This window comes from Mobula birostris, chromosome 10 (genome assembly GCF_030028105.1).
Source record: "Mobula birostris isolate sMobBir1 chromosome 10, sMobBir1.hap1, whole genome shotgun sequence".
NCBI classification, from domain to species: Eukaryota; Metazoa; Chordata; class Chondrichthyes; order Myliobatiformes; family Myliobatidae; genus Mobula; species Mobula birostris.
Window position 1 is genome coordinate 53,980,597 of NC_092379.1, and position 7,033 is coordinate 53,987,629.

At 44.7% G+C, this 7,033-nt stretch overlaps 1 protein-coding gene across 5 annotated transcripts in view; it reads left to right on the top strand.

Moving 5' to 3' along the window:
- Positions 1–6,286: 6,286 nt before the first annotated feature.
- LOC140204512 (uncharacterized) overlaps positions 6,287–7,033 on the top strand; it is a 167,168-nt gene continuing 166,421 nt past the window's right edge. For 4 of the 5 annotated variants that reach the window (XM_072271217.1, XM_072271216.1, XM_072271220.1 and 1 more), the window contains exon 1: positions 6,287–6,453. The gene's annotated coding sequence lies outside the window, so the exon portion shown is untranslated. Of the gene's footprint in view, positions 6,477–7,033 lie in introns of all 5 variants that reach the window. The other variant, XM_072271218.1, reaches the window with a different exon arrangement.

Consider the following 7,033-nt stretch of genomic DNA (forward strand, 5'->3'; position numbering starts at 1 on the left):
ACAAACTTAAAGAGACAACATACAACCGTACATTGGGATCTCTCATTCACCCATTGGAGATACCTATGTGCAGGGCCCTTAGTATTGTCACTCATCCCTCCCATCCATCCAACAATCTCCTTGACCCCCTACCCATCAGGCAGGAGGTACCACAGCATTTGGACAAGAACTGTTAGGATGGGAGACAGTTTCTTTCCCCAGGCTGTAAGACTACTGAATCCCAGGTTGCATCACTTATGAAGTGTCAATATACTGTTTACTTTCTAATTTGTTAATATATGAGTGGTAATATTACTTTTTTGTGTTCCGTGTGTGCGTTATTCTGTATGTACTATGTTGTGGAGGAAGGTTCTCTCATTTGGCAGTGTACATGTGTACAGTTAAATGACAATAAATTTGAACTTGAACTTGAAAGGTGACATCAGAAGGAGACACAAGAACCTGACCCCTCCTCAGTCCAATCACCTAACCCCTAACTCTCTTATCTTTTTACTGGTTACCTCCTTCTCCACTCTCAGTCCTGATCTTGGGTCTCCACCCATTGAGTTCCACCAGCAGACTGTTTGTTGTAACTCATCAGAAGATCGGGTTTAATACCCTATGGACATACACTCAGTGGGCACTTTATTAGGTACACCCATACACCTAATCAGCAAATGAATGCAAAAAAGCATGCAGACAAGGTCAAGAGGTTCAGTTGTTGTCCAGACCTGTCACGTACCCCGTGATGGGTAAAAGAACTAGCAGAAATGGAAAACACCTTGGAGTCTGGTATTGCTATTAACTAATGCTATTTATTAGTAACTATGCAATACAGTAATATAAAATCAGATATATCAAACAGGTTAGCAATGATTATATATATAAGTGTGGAAATATAGAAACCAAGCTTCTTCAAGCCTAGGGGTAAATGGATACAGTTTTACAGTGATGAGTAAATTTCAGTTCAGTTCATGGTATTGAGTTGAGTAGTGATGGAGAGAGAGAGGTGTTTAGTTCTTCAGGTGAGCTGATGCCATTGATCTTCCCGTCATTCTCCGAAACTTCCAAGTTAGCCAGACTTGACCAACTTAAGAGCTCCATCTTCAAATGCTAGTCTACCAACCCGGGCAAAGGTTAGACACACTAGTAGACTCCACAGGGTTGCTCTTTCATGCACTAACAATCACAGATCGATCCCTCAGAATCAATCCTCAGTCCCACACTCGTGGGCACCTGAACAGGATAGTGGTAACTTCACCACACCTTAGTGCATCTGTGTGTCCTGTGAAACATGCAATTATGCTGGTTTAAATACTGTTGTGCTGAACACCAGCTGTCCATCAAGTAGCTCCTCCCTTCTCTCTCTGTAGGAACTCAGAAGCTGCCACTGTCCTTGCAGAAATTCCAAACAAACTGTGAGCAGTCTTTGCCTCTCTCTCTCTTTTTAAAAGCACAGTTCATAAGGGATAATTCAGGATCCTGTCATCAGACTGGAGAAGAAATGTGATCTAAATTATTTTGACCATGAAATTATTTTTGGCGCCAGATGGGATGGTTTGGGTATCTCAGACACTGCTGATCTCTGGAGATTTTCACACACAACAGTTTCTAAAGTTTATAGAGAATGGTGTGAAAAGCAAAAAAAAAAAAAATCCAGTAAGCGACAGTTCTGTGGATGAAAATGCCTTTTAATGAGAGATGGCAGAGGAGAATGGTCAGACTGGTTCAAGCTGACAGGACAGTGACAGTGACAGTAACTTAAATAAATACATGTTACCATATAAGCATCTTAATATAAAGCATCTCTGTAAGCACAACACATCAAAACTTGAAGTGAATGGAGAACAGAAGCAGAAGACATGAATACATTCTGTGACACCTAATAAAGAGGCCACTGAGTTTATAAGAGAGGACTGAAATTCAGGATTGGTAGTGTGGGTGGAGAGTAGAAATAATAAAAGCAAAAATTCACTGGTACATGCCCAGATCAGTAATTACACAGTGGGATTGGGGAAAAGGAAGTGAGATTGTTAGAAAGATCCAACAATAATCACAAGGATTTTAATCAACTGGGAAGCCAGATGGGCAGGGGTAGTTTTGGTGAGAAGCATATAGTGAGTTTCTTGCAACCTCAGAGACTGTAGCCAATCAGAGAGCAGAAGCACCAAACCTGGGTAGGTACTGATATGGGATTCATATCATTGTGAAGGTACCTCCCAAATGCAGTAATTACTGTTTATATTCAGTCTGAGAGAGAAAAGTTGGTCCAATGGCTTAAACATTGGTTTAAATTTGCAAACATGGTAATTGGCTTATTATTGTCCCATGCAGTGAAGTGCACTGAAAAACTTTGTTTTGCCAGTCATCAGTACAGATCATTTCATCAAGGTAGTACAAGGGAAAAGCAATAACTGAATGTGGAGTATAGTGTTAATTTCTAGTATAGCTGATTTGAATGCCGCAGACCTCTTGATTCATCCGTATTTTTGGGTTGGGAAAATATGGCCCCTTTAATAGGCACACTTGCTGATAAAGTTCGTACCAATGGTGACATACTCAGTTAGAATATGGACCATTCTATCCACTCAAAGTGACCATCTATCAGCTCATCTATATCCTCAGACCAGCAGTATACCATTTTCAGCACTGGATCCTCATGATTCTGTTTGTTTCTATGCAGGGAGAAGGAGCACAACCTGGAAGTTCAAGTTCTACTTTATTGTCATTCAACATATATATGTGTACCACCAGTTGAAACAACATTCCTCCAAACCAAGATGAACAACGCAGTGCATGTAACTTACAAACAACACATAAAGGGCACAATGGTAGCACAGCGGTTATCTCGAGTACAGCTCAAGGCATCAGAGTTCAATTCCAATGTCATTTGTAAAAGGTCTGTAGGTCCTCCCCATGGAATGCGTGTGTTTTCTCCCACAGTCCAAAGACCCATCAGTTAGGAGGTTAATTGATCACTGTAAATTGCTCCATGACTAGGCTAGGGTTAAATCGGGGATCACTAGAAGGCCACATTGTATTCCTAAATGAGTAATGTAATATTACCACAAATAATTAGGTGCATTTATGTCACAAGTTAAAATTGAAACAGTATAACACTATCGGTGCTTCTGAAGTGCTACAGAAGCAGAACTAGTTCTACCAAATTCTCAAACTTAGTGAACATAAAGTTCAAACTGAAGCAAAAATTCAAAGTAAATTTATTATCAAAGTATGCATATGTCATCATATACTATCCTGAGATATGTTTCCTTACAGCCATTCTCAGCAGAACACACGGATTCAATGAAAAACTATACACGAAGACTGAAAAAGCTAATGTGTGAACGTTCAAAGTTCAAAGTAAATTTATTTTCCCTGGGATTCATTTTCTGACAGGCATTCACAGTAAATAGAATCAATGAAAGAGTGCCCCAATAGGACAGACAACAACCAATGTGCAATAGATAACAAACTGGGCAAATACAAGATCAGAAAAAAACCTAAAACAACAATAATAATAAAAATAATAATAGCAAAAAAGATCAAATAAAAGAGTTGTAGAGTCCTTAAAAGTGAGTCATTGTGTTTTTTGGATCAGTTCAAGGATGGGGTGAATGAGGTTATCCACACTGGTTCAAGAGCTTGATGGTTGAGCCTGTTTCTGAACCTGGTGATGTGGGTCCTGAGGCTCCTGTACATCCATCCTGATGGCAGCAGTGAGAAGACAGCATGGCCTGGATGGTGGGTGCTGCTTTCCTGTGGCATCATTCCTTGCAGATGTGCTCAATGGTGGGCAGGGATTTTCCTGTGATGGGCACATCACAGAAAATAAGGGGCAAAGAGTGACTAATCTATAAGGAAAGCAAAATTTGACTAGAACAAAAATTGAAGAGAAACATAGAAACAGATTGAGTTTCTATAGATGTTTTAAAAAGAAACAAAATAGGTGTTTCTCCCAGAGAAAGAGAGAATTAATAATGAAAGGCAAAGAAATGGCTGACAAATTAAGTAATGCAAACACGAGGAAACCTGCAGATGCTGCAATTTCAAGCAACACACATAAAAATTGCTGGTGAACGCAGCAGGCCAGGCAGCATCTATAGGAAGAGGTACAGTCGACGTTTCCGGCCAAGACCCTTTGTCAGGACTAACTGAAAGAAGAGATAGTAAGAGATTTGGAGGGGGAGGGGGAGATCCGAAATGATAGGAGAAGACAGGAGGGGAAAGGGATGGAGCTAAGAGCTGGAAAGTTGATTGGCAAAAGGGATACGAGAGGATCATGGGACGGGCGGGAGGCCTAGGGAGAAAGAAAGGGGGAAGCCCAGAGGATGGGCAAGGGGTATAGTGAGAAGGACAGAGGGAGAAAAAGGAGAGAGAAAAAAAGTATATAATAAAATAAATAAAATATAATAATAAATGGCATGAATATTGACTTCCCTAACTTCCGTTGATGCCCCACCTCCCCTTCGTACTCCATCCATTATTTATCTTTTATTATTATATATTTTTTTCTCTCTCTCCTTTTTCTCCCTCTCACAATACTCCTTGCCTATCCTCTGTGCTTCCCCCCTCCCCCTTTCTTTCTCCCTAGGCCTCCCGTCCCATGATCCTCTCATATCACTTTTGCCAATCAACTGTCCAGCTCTTGGCTCCATCCCTCCCCCTCCCGCTCCCACTCCCAAATCTCTTACTAGCTCTTCTTTCAGTTAGTCCTGATGAAGGGTCTCGGCCTGAAACGTCGACTGTACCTCTTCCTAGAGATGCTGCCTGGCCTGCTGTGTTCACCAGCAACTTTGATGTGTGTTGCAACAAATTAAGTAAGAGTCTTGCACCAGAACTCATTGTGGAAGTGGAAGATACAGTAACACTCCATAAATAGCTCTAAATTATGAAGTAGAAAATTACAACCACCCGAGCAAACTGTTGAACCTGTGATTTAATGGGCTTGATCCGATGTACATAAAGGTGGTAAGTAACTCCTTTATTCAAAAAGAGAGAACATCTTTCATCAGGAAAACGTTAGAACTTGTAAGTTTAAACATTTAGAAACTGCCAAGGTACTAACAGTCTAGCCAGCAAAGGAAAATCAGATATGAACAGCTGGATTTTTTGAAGAATTAACTTGCAGTGTGTATAAAAGGGGAAGATTTAGATTTATATATCATGTGGATATCGTGAACTGTATCATTTATGTAAATAACCAACACAATGGGCTTGAGGCAGCCACACATTCTGGTGCCAGTATAGTATGAGCACAATTGAAAACCTCTGCTGTTTTATTTTATGGAATTATTTGTCTGGATGTGTGCAAACACATGAAAATAACAAGCCAATAACCAGTTTTATCAGATATTTAGTAGGAGCTGCTGGAAATGATGATTAAGGCAGACACATTAGCAACTCTGAAAAGCCAGTACATGGATAGGAGAGGTTTATAGGGCAATGGTCCAAATGCAGGCAAATGGGACCAGCTCACAGCTTCTTTGCTCCCTTCCCTCCTCTCTCCCGCTCCCCTACACCCTCATCTCACCTTCAACACCAGCTCCCACTATCCACCAATCTATCTCTGGTTATGCATCCCCTCTCTCCTGTTTTTCTCTCTCTCCACACCCTCCTACCACTTTTCTCCACTCCCCCCACTCTCCCATCCTGCTCCCACCTTCCTTCCCTCTGTCCCCCCCACACCCTTTACGTGTCCCTCTTCACCCTCTTCTCCTCACTCCACCCCAATCCTCCCTCACTCATTGCTCCTTCCTTTCCTTCCCTTCCCCTCCTCTCTCTCCCTTTCACGCTGCTCCTCGTCTCGTTTGCTTACCACAGCCGCCCTCTAATTAGCCTTCCGCTGTTATATTCCTCCCTAGGGCTTGGATCGCTCTCCTGCCATATCTGCACTCTCCTTTCCTGCGGTTCCTTTGTCTTTCTAATCTGCAGCATCGCCTCCTCCCTCCCCAGAGGAGGTGCGTGCGTCTGAGAGCTAGAACAAGACAGAAAAAGGGAAAGGGCGAGATAGTGGGAGAGGGAAAGAGAGAGAATCAAATCACAACACAATCCGAGGGAGGGGGAAGAGAGCGAGGGTGGGAGAAAGGCAAGGGATGTAAGAAAAAAAGGGGGGAAAGGAGAGTGGGAGTGGGAAAGAGGCAGGTGAGTGAGGAAAGAAAGAGCAGAGGGGGCACAGGTAGTGGTGGGGGGAAGGAGAGGAAGGCAGAGAGGGACGGAAGAGGTGGAGGCAGGGGAGTGGCGGGCAGAGAGGAGGAGTGTGTGTGTGGGGGGGGGGGGGGGGGGGGGGAGGGGAAGAAGTAGCGGATCATCTTCCAGGCCTGTGATGAGTCCTCCGGCTGACGGAGACTAAGTTGGGCGGTAGCCCGGAGCCCGGAGATGGTGGTCGGGCCAGCGGCTCCGCATCGAGAATCCGGCCACTGCCGCTGACGGACCGCATGTGATGGGGGCAGGTGCTGGGTTTCGGCCACTGCAGTACGTCCGCCCTTCCGCTGCCGGTACCGGTGCATGGGGAGGGGGAGGGGGAGGGGAGGGGGAGCGATGGGATGTGGGGTGGGCACGAGAGGGGTTAGTGGAGGGGAGAGGGAGGAACGGGTGAGGAGAAGAGGAGGCTAGATGAGGAGAGGGAAGGGAGTGGAGAGGTGAGGAAAGCAGGGATGGGGGCAGGACGGAGGAGGAAGGTGTGAGGAGGGGTAGGTGATGTATGAATAGTGAATGGGCGGTGAATGGTGGAGAGAGGATGAAAGAAAGGCAGGGGTGGGGTGGGGCGGAGTGGAGCGAGTTGAGTTGAGTTGTGGGAGTGGATGGTCGAGAGAGCGATGGAAGCCAGGTGAAGTGGCAAAGGCAGAGGTGGTGGTGGGGAAGCTTGGGGAGAACAGAAGGGGGGGAGGGTGGGAGAGAAGGGAGGGGAAATGAGGAAGGAGGAAGGTTGGGAAAGTGGAGGAGGTTGGCAAGAGATGGGGAGGGAAGAGGTGGGGGTGGGTGGAGAGAGAATGAAAGAGAGAACGTGAAAAGGAGGTGTTAGTGGGAAGGCAGTGGGTGAGAGGGAGTGATG